Below are 13,151 nucleotides of genomic sequence, written 5' to 3'. Positions count from 1 at the left end.
GGCTATAGCTAGTTATGGCTAAAACATTTTAGACCAGTGATTCGCAAAGGATGAGGTAGGCCTCCCAAGGGAGCGGCGGGAGTGTGTCAAGGGAGGCACCCACTAGCAGCGTGCATGTGTGATTTAAGTGCTTTGGTTGCTGCCAGCTTGTGTACACTCAAGAGCTGGGGGGATAAAAGGGGGCAGCTAGAACTCCACTGCCTGGCTAGGGCTGACAGCTGCAGCACCACCACTGGGGATCGGCTCTTCTTCCATTTCCCCACCAGGAGGCAACTTGGGTTCAGGCTCCCCTCCTCCCATCAGCAGACTGGTACTGTTGAGCTTAAACTGATGGCTGGACATCCACAAGGAGCAGTGTTCTCTGTAAACTGAGCACTTGGGCAGCCAACCAGGAGAGATTCCAAAGCCACCCAGATGACTAGCAGAGTACCCAGAGCTGGCAGCAGGTGTTTCTGTTGGTGGTGCACATCACACATGCTTTTGTGCATATAATAAACTTTATTTGGCACACAGGTGGAAAATTAGAGGGAGTATTAACAAGGAGGCAAACCAGGAGTTCTGTAATAAATTGTAAGAAGCTAAATTAAAGCTATTATGTTGTGGCCAGGTCAAGGAAGCAGTGTTTAACAAAAGCAAGGGATTATTTTATGTAGCTCCCTCAAATCTAAGGATGTTTCCAAAGCAGGGGAATACAACGTGGGGGGGTGGGCCCCCTGGGGTTGGAGTGCAGCACAATCAGCTGCTGAGTCTCAGGCACATCCATCTCATTAAAACTGTTGAAATATGTTACAGTTCTACTGTGTATTCACATTTATATACCAGTTAATAAATGTTTTATATTCTACTTACTTATTTTCTTATATATGCCAAAAGAGGAGGTTTTCATATGAACATAACTGAAATTTCCCTCAGTTTGGATTACATTAGACAGGTTGGGAGGTGGGGCCCTACTAACTGCAGGGATGAAAAGCAGGGCCTGCCCTAAAATGTTTCCTGGCTCCCCCCTCCATTCTGAAACATGCAGAGGAGGCAGTCTCTGCTTTAGTGGAATGTTAATGCTTGGAAGAACATGTATAACATCCATGTAGTAGCAGATGGAAAAAGACTTTGTATTTGAATTTAAATACTCTTGGAGGAGGTGGCTTGACTTTTAACAGCATTAGAGATAGCAACAAAGAGACCAAGCATCTCTCTGAAAGGCTTTGTCCTATCAAGATAATATAATGGTGGTGGTGTGGAGTTTCTCTTCCTCTAGGAAGGAATGATGTTCTTGAAAGCAATAATGTGTTTAAATAAATTTATGGAAGTATTCCTATCTCATAGAACTGGAAGGGACCTCCAGAGGTCATTGAGTCCAATCCCCTGCACTCATAGCAGGACCTATCACCATCCCTGACAGATTTTTTTAAATATAATCTACTTGCCGCGGATCCCTAAAGGGCCCCCTCAAGGATTAAACTCATAACTAAGGGTTCAGCAGGCCAATGCTCAAACTACTGACTTCTCCCTCCCCTCAGTTTTGGGAATAAATTTGGAATGAGGTTTTGACACAACCTTTTCTTTGTGGATTATTGTGTAATAGGGGTCAGTCACCAGAGCTTGTAACCCCTGACTGTTCTAGATAGGCGGAGTAAGATGACTTTCTTGAGAAGGAGGTGGTATACAGAACAGTCACAGAGAGGCTAAAACAAATGTTTGAATAGATGGACAGTGTTCAAAGCTGTGGCAATGTCCTGAAGAGACCTGCCTTTGATCAGTCATCTAGATATGCATTGATGTGAATGACTTTTCTCCCCGATGTCCTACCACTAAGTAGGCTTTTCACATAAGCTGCATCTACTCTTGCGTTCCTCTTTTGAAAGAGGCATGAAAATGAAGGAAATTGGAAATGCAAATGAAGCACTAATTTACATATCTGGTGCCTCATTTTCATATTCTCCTTTCAAAAGAGCTTCTTTTGAAAGACAAAAAGCAGTGTAGATGTGACTCTTTCGAAAGTAAACCCCATCTTTGAAAGAGCCATTCTTCGTGAAACAAAATAGGAAAAAGGACTCTTTTGAAGACAAGGTTTCCTTTCGAAAGAGCCCCTTCTACACTGCTTTTTTCTTTCAAAAGAAGCGCTTTTGAAATGAGATTATGCAAATGAGGTGCCAGACATATAAATCAGAACCTCATTTGCATTTTGATTTCCTTTATTTGCACACTTCTTTCAAAAGAGGAATACAAATGTAGACACAGCTATAGACTCTTGATGCTGTGGGAAGAGTACAATGTAGAACAGACATGGGAAATAATTTTGATGACGGGCCACTTTAAGATTTTGGTAAGTGGTCAAGGGCCACACTCTTTTCTAGAGGGGATGTGGAGTCTGGGATGGAGGTTGGATGAAGAAGGAAACTCAAGGTAGGGATGGACGCTGGCCAGGAGGTGCTTACATAAGCAGCTCCTGGCCAGTAGCACTCTCAGACAGGTTTCCCTACCAGCCAGCAGACCCAGACTGAGACCCAGACTATGGAATGGCTGCTTCCATTTTCTGCAGGTTTTCACGAGATCGATAAACTAAAAGCTACATTTTCTCAGGCCTAGGAAAAGCAAATACTGGGAAAAGGAGTCTCTCCTTCAGAATTACAGCCAGTTTGTTCAATTCAAGGTTACAAGTATTTTATCTTCTTTACAACCAGGAAATCATTAAGACATGGTCTACACTAGGCGATAAAGTCAAATTTAAGGCTCTATGGTTGATTTTAAAAATTCTCTGTCTACACCCCAGCACTCAATAAGTTGATTCTAAGTGGCTGTAACGCTGATTTCTGTACTGCAGACTTCCCAACGAAGCTACTTGAAAAACTGAATTTCCTATGTGAAGCTAAAACAGTGTAGATTAAGCAGGTTAAAATCGATTTTATTCCTTCGAGGTATCCTTTTCGGTCATCGACCTGCCCCTGCTGCTTTCCCAGTGAGCCAGAAATAGGTGACACGAAGTGGTGGTCATCAGCCTTGGAATTTTGATTCTATTTCGTTTCCTCCCTGGCCAGTGTGGCAAGCAGAAATGTGGAGCACATCTCTGCAGCACACCTAGCACACCTTGTAGCCATGAATTCCTACGATCACAAAAGGTGCCCAGCACAGAGCCATCAGGAGATCTTGGATCTCATTTCAATGTGGGGCGAAGAAGCTATTTAGAGCCAGCTCAAATCCAGCAGAAGGAATGCTGATATTTATGCAAAAACATCGCAAGGCATGATTGAGAAAAACTACAACAGGGACATTCAGTAGTGCTGCACGAAATTCAAGGAGCTGTGCCAGAACTACAAGAAATGCAAGACAGCCCACGTTCGGTTTGGGCACGTCTCCAGACGTGCTGATGCTATGATGAGCAGAACACTATTCTGATCATGGACGCAACCTTTTCCCTCACAGGCGGCATCAACACTTGTTGTGGGAAGAATACTGAAGCATGTGCTGCTGAGGAAGTGGTGGCAGACAGTGGGGTGCAGTCCAGCTTAGAATTAGGCCCTGAAAGCCATAGCTTTTTATTGAGCTGGAATCAGTAGTTCCCATCCCTGTCCCCTTAACTCAGAAGGCAGTTTCAGAGGCCAACCCAGATCCTGGAGAGGGCTAAGCAGGCTTTTATTCTACTGATAACATGTTGCAGTTGCATTGTGGGGGCTCTGTGTGCCTTTCCCTTAGTTTGTTAATGTGTCTTGGGGTGGAGCGCAGATTCTGCTTGAACAAAAAGCTGAAGCTCTTAAACAGGGACTTGTGAATTTTCATTACAAGATTTTTGGGGGGACCTGACTTATTCCTGCTTCCACAGTAAGACACCTTAGCCTGTCAAGCCACCAGTAAGTGATCTGAAATCATGACACTACAGAGCATTCTTGCAAATTTTCCAACATGATAGCAAGATAGAACAAGCAATCTTTCCTTATCCCTTTTCCTTAGTGTAATCAGGCTGATGTCTCGTTGGGCCAGCTAGAATGCATGAGAAGTTTCATAAGTCACTAATGATTTTTTGCCTGGCATCCTACCCAATGCAGAGCAAACTTATGCATGTCCTGGTGCGGCTCCTTTAAATCCAGGGCAGGCATGTGATCGCCTCAAAATTTACTCATCAAAATTTTGAAGGAATAAAGGGACTTTGAAGTTGCCCAGGCACTCTGAAGTACCGGCGGGTTGGCCACAGCTACATGCAAGCCAGCACTCTGCAGTTTAACACTTGGAAGTTGCCGTTGGGGAGAATTAGCTTAATGAAGTGCTGCATATGCAGCACAGCACTTCATTAATAATCTCCCGACACCCTACTTACCATCCTACCTTCGAAGTAAGGAGGTAGTGTAGACAAGCCCATAGGGCATCAAAGCACAATGGCTACGTTCCCTTGTGTGCTCTAGAGCTCTGGGAAAGCTTTCAGGCACAATGTTTGAGTTACCACTGAGTTGGTGCAACTCTCCAGTTCTTCCCTTGTTACAGTGCTGATCTGTAAACTCATGGCAGAGCCCTAAAGAGATACATTCGTTAGCTAAAAGGGGGGTAAACCAGCTCCCTAGCTGCGTGCAGCTTTTTCAACATCTTTTCAGTTTGGAAGCTTTGTCTTGTCCATAAATGGCAGGATGATATTTACAATAAACAGTCATCCCTCTTGTGTAGGAGCAGTGCCAACATTTGAGCAGTTAATTTCATGCAAATTTACAGTACACGCCAAAAAAAAACACATTACTGCGTTATAAACAGATTACTGTTTTGTTTAGTCTTTCACACTATTACAAAACAGTGATACATGCTAAATTAATAATCAAAATTTTCTTAAATTTCTGTGTAAAAGAATACTGAATGTGAATTCTCTGTGAGATGAAATGATGCCACTCCTAAATGAGAGGTAGATATTTGTGTCTATTGTAAAAAATGTTGCCAGACAAAGGCTTATTCACCATAGATACTGAAACAAAATAAGAATATTCTTACATGTGGTCTTTTGTCTACAGGACTCTAACACTTTAATGGCATTCTGATGCTAATTCAATATGCCTAAACTTACCTGAGCGTCTACTGAGCCAGGTATTTGTGTGCACAAGACACAGTGGTGTTAAAGAGTCCAATTCAAGCACTATTGACTTCAGTGAGGCAGTACTGGACCTGAGGAGGTGGCACTGTCAAAGCATTCACAGAAAATGGGGAAAATAGACCCCTTGGAGTCCTAAGGGGAGTATATCATTTGCTTCCCTCCACATATAAAGTGCAAAAGGATGCAGATGCTGTCTTTGCCGTAAGGTAGTCTGTGAAGCAGAAGGTGCACTCCAGGCAGGGCTTAGGGGAGGCACCATGCTACAGAAGGCACTGAAAGCTGGCTTCCTGCAGCCCCAACCCTTCCAGGAACGGGGAGCCACCCCTCTGCCACCATCACCTTGCATAGCTGTTGGTTCTCTTGGCCACAGTTTCCTGTAACCATGCTAGCCTCTGATTCTTTTCACATGGGGGGGTGGGGGGTAGTATATATTCTCTTCAGCAGATACTGTTATGTCTCCTCTCTTCCTTCCACATAAATTCCATTCCAATTGTGGAAAGCATTGTGGAAAGGTGGTATTTTTTTATCAGTTAATTCAATGGATATATGCCACTACAGTGCTACTGGGATGTGTGAATGAAGCACACATAGCCCTACATGAGAAAGGGTCAGTCTCCTTGGGAAGATTATACTTGGGTACCCAGCCTGTGCCACCAGTGCTACACTACCATTTTTAGAAAGCTAGCGATATCACAGCGAAGCTCTGGTATGCCTATATCTGCCACATTCATGCCTCTTGACTGCAGCAAAGACATATTCTTTGCCTCCCACTCCCTAGCTCCCACAAGTGTCAGTGATGATTTGTTACTGGGCTGCACTGGTGCAGAAAGTTACTACTTCTACTAGGAGTGAATCAAATGTAAGGTAGACGGATGATGATAGTTCTGACATAAGGCCTCGACTTTAAAACAATTTTCCTGTGAGCTGCAATATCTCTCTTTCTTTCAGGAATAGTCTTGCACTACTCCCTCAAGAACATAAGGATTCTCCTCCCGTAATCACTGTTTTGTGTAGGGATAAACCTTAGGCTACGTTGTGCCTTTTTCCTTTATGGGTATGACTATGGATCTGTAACTGCCTCTCATTCTCAGGCACTGAATCTCAGATACCAGGTCCGCTAACTCAGGTGCTTGAGGCCATAAAATTGCAGTGTAGACATCTGTGCTTTGGCTGGTGCCCGACTTTGAGAACCCATGAAGTGGTGAGGTCTAATGCTTGGAGCAAGTGCCTAAATTCTCATGTGAATTTATTTATTTTTTAAAAAAGCTCTTCTTTATAGACAGTCTAATACAGGTTGAAACTCTCTCATCCGTCACTCAGTCATCTGGTAACGTCCCTCGTCCAGCAGGACAGTGGATATTGCTGGACCAGAGAGCACCTGGACAGAGTGCTCCAGCTGCTGGGTTGCAGAGGAGCCCAGCTAGTAGCAGGGAGTCCCGCTGGTAGCCCGCTCTGGGGAGCCCCAGGAGTAGCCCGAGGGCAAGCAGCCAGGTCGGAGACCCACTACCAGGAGACTGCCTGGGGTTAGGAAGCCCCACTGCAGAGATCCCAGCCCCAGTTGGGAGCCCCACCAGCAGCTCTGCAGCTGTAGGGACACCTGCCAAGGTGGGGGAGCTCAGCAGCCCTGTGGCGTGGGGAGCTGGCTGGAGTGGCATGGGGAGCTGGCAACTGCAGGGACCCTGGCCTGGGCCGGAGAACCTCAGCAGCCCCATGGCAGGGAGCCAGCTGGATCAGGGAGCCCTGTTTGCAGCCCTCCAGCCAGGGGGACCCTGGTTGGAACAGGAGAAGCCTGGCAGCCCTTCAGGGGAGCCTGGCAACCCTGCAGGGGAGACTGTCAGGAGTCGGGGCCCTGCCCCTCCAGGCAGCCACGGGCCTGACCTCCCCTTGTCTGGCAAATATCTTCATTTGGGACTACTCAGGTCCCAAGGGTGCCAGTCAAGGGAGGTACAACCTGTACTAAATACTTGTTTCCCATGCATGTTAGGAAAGATTTTACATTTGATGTTCTTCCACTGTGTAACAGCTATTTAGCATTCATTATAAAAGACAGAAAGCCTTCAGAAGTTTAAAAAAATCAAAGTATGTGTGAAAAATGCCCTTTTTAGCCTTTGTGTTCTTTTAGGTTATTGTGATAAGGAGCCCTGCAGTGTTCCCTTGAATTTTTTCCATCCATGAATAGAATAAACTTTGTTACATGCACCAAGGCACATGCGGATGTGCGCTATCAGTAGAAACACATGCTGCTGGTTGTGGGCAGCTCTGGACTCTCTGCTAATCATTTGGGTGATTAACCACATGGTCAGTTTACGGGGAACACTGCCCTCCCCACACCAATTGGGCCCAGTCAACCAGTTATGATGCAAATAGAGATTTAAGATGAGTGGAGGGTGCTACTTAGAAGGAATCTCATGTGGGAAGAAACAGGGGGCAGGACATTGTCAAGCCAGGAATCTGACAACAAAAGGAGGCAGTAGGGAGGAAAACTGCAGTCTCTCTCTCTCTGAGTTAAGGAGAAAGCAAGGGGAGACAGGAATCTTGAAGGAAGAGTTTACCAAGCAGGGCTAAAAGGGGGATATCTGACTAGAAAGAAAGAGCTTAAAGAAACCCAATAGAAAGTAGTCAAGGGAAGAGAACAGCAGGGTTCGTGAAGTCACAGACCTTAAATATTTGCTATAGTCCTCTGGACTGGAAACCTGAGTAGGCTTCTGAAGCAGCATTGCTAAGAACACTGAACGGAAGACTGAGGGAAGGACACAGTCAGGGCGGTGGGCATGACGACTGCCTGATGCTGTTGGTGTAGAAGGACTTTAAAAGACTCGCCTGCTTGCATCATTTGCAATTGATTGGTCCAACCGGGCCTAATTCAGCTTTTCCAGGATCTGTCTGGGGAGTATGTCATGAATCAAATATCAAATAGGGTATCAAGATTTAAATTAGTTTAGAAATGCAAAATTTAAAAAAATCAGCAGTGAAGAGTCTATGAAATACTTTCAGCTATACTGAAAATCTTACAGGGAACAAAATAACTTAGACGTGGTCTATTATCTTATATGAATCAATGAATATTCATTAGTAATTTACAGACTTCTAGACCATTATTTTACTCTTTCCCTTAGCCATTTTTATTTCCACATAAAGCCAAAGGAAAAGATCAATATCAGCTGACAGTTATATTTGATTAGAAACTTGTGGAAGAAGTGAGACCAGGAAGGCAGGTAGAGTATTGTCTTAGTCAATACATCTTCTCTGAAGAAAAATTTGGGCTGATACCTGACAAAATAAGCCTCTGGGGTCGTTTGTTGCCATTTGTTTTGATTTTGAAAGGTACTGCCTTGTGCAAGTAGGAGAGTTTTACCATTATGAAAGCAATTTGAGGCCAGTAAAACATGATCAGAAGACAACATTGTGTCTACTGTGATGATATGTTTAAGCGATGCTATCATTCCGTGTAGTTGTGTGATGACACTTTATTGAATGTCACCTGTTGTAATAACAATGTGAAGATGTTGCCCCAAAATGTCACCAGAGAAATCAAACTCCAAAAGCTAGCAAACTTATTCAACCCATTAAACTTTGACAAGTTTCTTGAACTATGCAGCTAAAGAAACTGCTGTTCTCTGCGCACAAAGTACCCTACATTCAAAATAACAGAGGAGGCATTCTGTTACCACCTCCTCAGGCATCACTCGGTTCTGTCGGGCTGTACAGAAAGAAGCTTGTGGAAGTGACATCAGGGGTTTCCCATTCAGAGTATTCCCTAATGACTATATAGGATATGTCCTTACTTTCTTGACTGACCATCAGTATGTTTAGAAAGAGACTTGCAGGAGCTACGACCCCAAGATATTTAAGTCCTCTGGACTGACAACTGTATTTCAGAGCTTAGCCACATAGGCTACTTCTACACTACAGCGATCTGTTGACAGAAGTCACAGTCAGAAGAGATCTTCTGACAAAACTCCTGTTGAGAGAGTGTGTCCACACACAAAAGCAGATAGAAAAAGCGATCTGCTCTGTTGACAGAGAGTGGCCAGACTGCCCAGCCATCTCTTGACAGAATGGACAACTGGAGGCGCAGCAGACAGGGCTGCCCGGTGACCTGGAAGCCCTGTCTGTCAACAAAGGGCCCATCTGGAGCATCCACACAGCTTTTTTGACAACAGATTCTATTGAGAAAGACATTCTGCCTGGTGGGGGAGAGTCACAAGCTGTCGACAAAAGTGCCAAGTTCTGTCAACAGTATGTTGACAGAATGCATTTTTAATGTAGACACTCCACATTTTTTTTTGACAAAATGCCTGTTTTATCAGAAAAACCCTCTGGTGTAGGTGTATCCATAGGGTATATCTACACTGACATAAGAGACCTGGCATATGGCTCTAGGCCATGAGACCATATAAATGATATATAGCTGAAATAATTGTGCTGTACTTTTTGATATCTCAAGGTTATTTAAAGGGATCTGATCTTTTGCTGGTGCATTGAGAAATTGCACAAATAGTTCCAAGCAGCATACGTAGGATGTAGTGGGACAAATATCCCTAGCCTGTATTAGCTAGAAGCTGGGAGAGGATGGCAGGGACAGATCACTTTGATTGCTTGTTTTTTTCACTCCCTTTGAAGCACCTAACATTGGCCAATGTCCAAAGGCAGGATACTGAAGTGGATGAATCATTATTCTGATCCATTATGACTGGTCTCATGTTCTAAATTTAACCCTGCCACAACAGGAAGCAAAAACATAAAAATATAAGTCTGAGGAAACAGTGTGTCATCACTTTCAGCCCTCAAAATTATGCTAGAGCTGTAGCATAGTGTGGCTTATGTTTTACACTTGAAACATCTAGGATTTCTTGGGACTAGAGGTGTAAGTCCCACCTAGGTGAATACAGTTGTTCACCCTGTGCAGTGGATAAGTCAAGTCCCAGGCAGTGTATTGGCGATGGATCTTTTGGATAAAACCTTCTGAAAACTGAAATTGTGTGTGCACGCTGGGCCTGAGATACCCAAAACACCTTTTCATAAACAATGGGGTTCTCTCCGGAGGTATGGGTGCTTGCACACAGAAATTATATGGGTCACAATTATGTGCAGAAAAATAAAAGTAAAAAGTCTTATGGGCTTTGTGAAAGCACAGAGTCACCAGAGCATCGGGATATCCTGACCAACTTCCATCCACCAGTTCAAGACTGGCAAGCCCCCTTGAACTAGGGGAAGGAATTATGATGAATGAGCAAAGGATTTCTAGGGCACCAATGATTTGGGTCTCCTGTCTGGTAACTTGTGCCCAAACTGTTCAGAATTTTTTTTTCTTAAATCAAGATGCAAGAGATAACAGTATTGCTTACAATCCTAGCCATCAAAGTGAAAGCTAGGCTACTATGATTGAGTACTGTAATACATGTGCTGGATGTGGCTATAGAAGAACAACACAGACTCTGTTTGTTTCAGTCTGAGAGCCCAGAATCCCCACTAGAAGAAGTCTTTCTCCCCTCCAAGGATAGCAAAGAACTGCTAGAGATCACTGGAGCAGGTACCTTCCATAATGGATTTCATACACTCCCTCACTGTGAACAACTGAGCATTATTTGGCTGACTGATTTCTGCCATACACTATGCCTATCTCTACAGAGTGCTTGTCTGCATTGTGTGTTAGGGAAGTGGAACATGTCAACAGGATAAGATGCATGTGAGAGATGGTTTGCATGAAATATTTGAAAAAAGGGTAATCTTCTGAAAGTAAGGATTGGAAGAAAGCTTTTTGAAACTAAAAGGGACACATTTTACACAGTTGTGATTATCATCACCATGATGCAACTATCCTACAGCTTCTTTAAAGTATTTAAGAGTCAAACTTACTAACCCTGATTTCAGAAATTGTGACCAATTCCCATTTGCCATAGTCAGCAACTCAAAGAAGAATAATGGAATCCAACACAAGTCTGAGGCTGTAAGTTCTTTGGGGTAGGGACTGTCTTTATTTTTCGTTTTTATTTGTTGGTCCCTTTATCCAGTGCTTGGCATAAGGTCCTGATCTATATCTGGAGCTCTTTGGCACTTCCACAATAATAAACTGAAATGAAATTATTTGTCAGAAAAAGGGTCTTTTTTTGTTTTTTGCTACAATTAACTTTGGCTTTCTACTCTTCTGTTATCTGTCCACTGCTGTTTTACATGCTGTAAAGCTTGTTGAGGCAGGGATCCTATCTTCTTATGGTTTTTTTTTTACTGTATGAATACTATGAAGGCTGAATTCTGACAATGGTCTTTGGACACTACTTCTGTGTCAGTGTCAAACAAACAAAAATCAGGTGGAGAGATACAGCATCCTATCCTTGTCCTAGGTAAGTAATAAATATCCTCTTACCGTCCATTAGAACCACATCTCTTCAACTCCATGAAGCACACTTCATAACGTTTCCCATGACAATATATTGTTTTGGAAAGGAGTCCTGGTAATATATTGCTAGACAGATACTTATTATCATCACCAGGAGGTTTGTAAAGTACTGTGAATGAAAAAACACACACACAATGCTTTTCTTCCACAGTACTTCTGAAGCTTTTACAAGGTATGCGTATGACCTATGGGCTACATCCTGCTAAACTTACCTATGTGCATAAACCTTATTCACACAAGTGAGAGTGCCAGGGCTGCCAGTATGAGACAGTACTCCAGGCTCAGGAATTCATACAATATAAATTCAGAAGTTGTTCTGGTAATTAATCAGTCAACTACCTCTGAAGCAAAAACAATAACTGCACAGCTACACACTGAGTAAAAGGAAAATACCACTGCCCTGTGAAACAGGAGATAGAATTTCATTATCCGTCTTGAATTTGGGCAGTGCAATAGGACAAGCTCCTTTGCCCAGGCAAAATATGCAGCAGGATCCTTAACTACTACAAAATCTGTGAAACAGTCAACATTCAGCCATCATCAATTCAATTCATCTTTTTACACAGGAAAGAGACTGATTCCCCATATTATTATTGCAGGCTTCCAGTGACACATTTGCTCGGTGTAATTTAATTTACTCATATTGTATCCTGTTCATACTAATTGCATTTCACAAACAATTGATGTACTGTCTTCACCTTCGATGAATACTATTGTTATGCTCCACTAGAGGGAGTGAAATGAAAAGCCTTAAGTAAAAGGCTTAACAAAGCCAAACAAACAAAATCATAAGGAAGTCTGGGAGCTTTTTTGTGTAGGACAGACCAGAGCCACCAATGAGCCAAAAATTCAAGAATGGCTTCTGAAGTTCTTGTGGAGCTTCAGTACAGGGGTGTTGGAATGGGTGAAGTCTTTGGCTGTGGGGTGTGAGCTCCAGGTTGGTTGGGAGGAAGGGGGAGGCACAGGGGTTTGGAGTCTGGAAGGGGGCTCTGGGTGAGGCAAGCAGTTGAGATGTGGGAAGGGGTATCTGCTCTGAGCTGGGGGTGTGGGCTGTGGAGTAGGGCTCAGGATGATGGGTTTGCAGTTCATGAGGCAGCTGTGTGCTGAAGGAGGGGACTGGGGCGTGAGAGGGAGTACAAGCTATAGGCTAGGGCCAAAAATTAGGGGTTCAGGGCGTGTGTGGGGATTTGGGCTGGAGTAGGGGTTGGGGCACAAGGTGGGAAAGGGCTCCAGCTGCGGATGCTAGCTCTGGGGTGGGGCTGGGGAGGAGGGGCTTAGAATACAGGAGGGGGTTCTCCAGACTGGGGCCAAGGGATTTGGCATGTGGGAAAGAGTTCCAACCTAGGGCAGAGAGTTGGAGCACAAGAGGGGAGTTGGATGTGGGCTCTGGGAGAGAGTTTGGGTATGGGAGGAGGCTTGGGGGGATGAGGAGTGTGAGCTCCAAGTGGTGCTCATCTCAGACAGCTCTCTGCAAATGGCAATGTGTTACTTGAGTCCTGGGCAGAAACATGGCCAGGCAGTTCTGTGCACTGCCTCAGCTTTCAGATGTTGTCCCTGTAGCTCATGGACAATGGAAGCTGTGGAGCTAGTGCATGGAGGAGAGTGGGGACAGCATATGGAGTACCCCAGTCAGCCCTCTGCCTAGGAGCTGAGGGATAGGTAATTTTTTCCAGGAGGTTGCATGCA

At 44.1% G+C, this 13,151-nt stretch overlaps 1 protein-coding gene across 1 annotated transcript in view; it reads right to left on the bottom strand.

Annotated features, from left to right (window-relative positions):
* DTD2 (D-aminoacyl-tRNA deacylase 2) overlaps positions 1-13,151 on the bottom strand; it is a 33,137-nt gene that overhangs the window by 17,668 nt on the left and 2,318 nt on the right. The gene's annotated exons all lie outside the window — the stretch shown is intronic.

This window comes from Carettochelys insculpta, chromosome 6 (assembly GCF_033958435.1).
Source record: "Carettochelys insculpta isolate YL-2023 chromosome 6, ASM3395843v1, whole genome shotgun sequence".
Classification (NCBI taxonomy): Eukaryota; Metazoa; Chordata; order Testudines; family Carettochelyidae; genus Carettochelys; species Carettochelys insculpta.
This window is presented reverse-complemented; position numbering and strand designations above follow the sequence as displayed.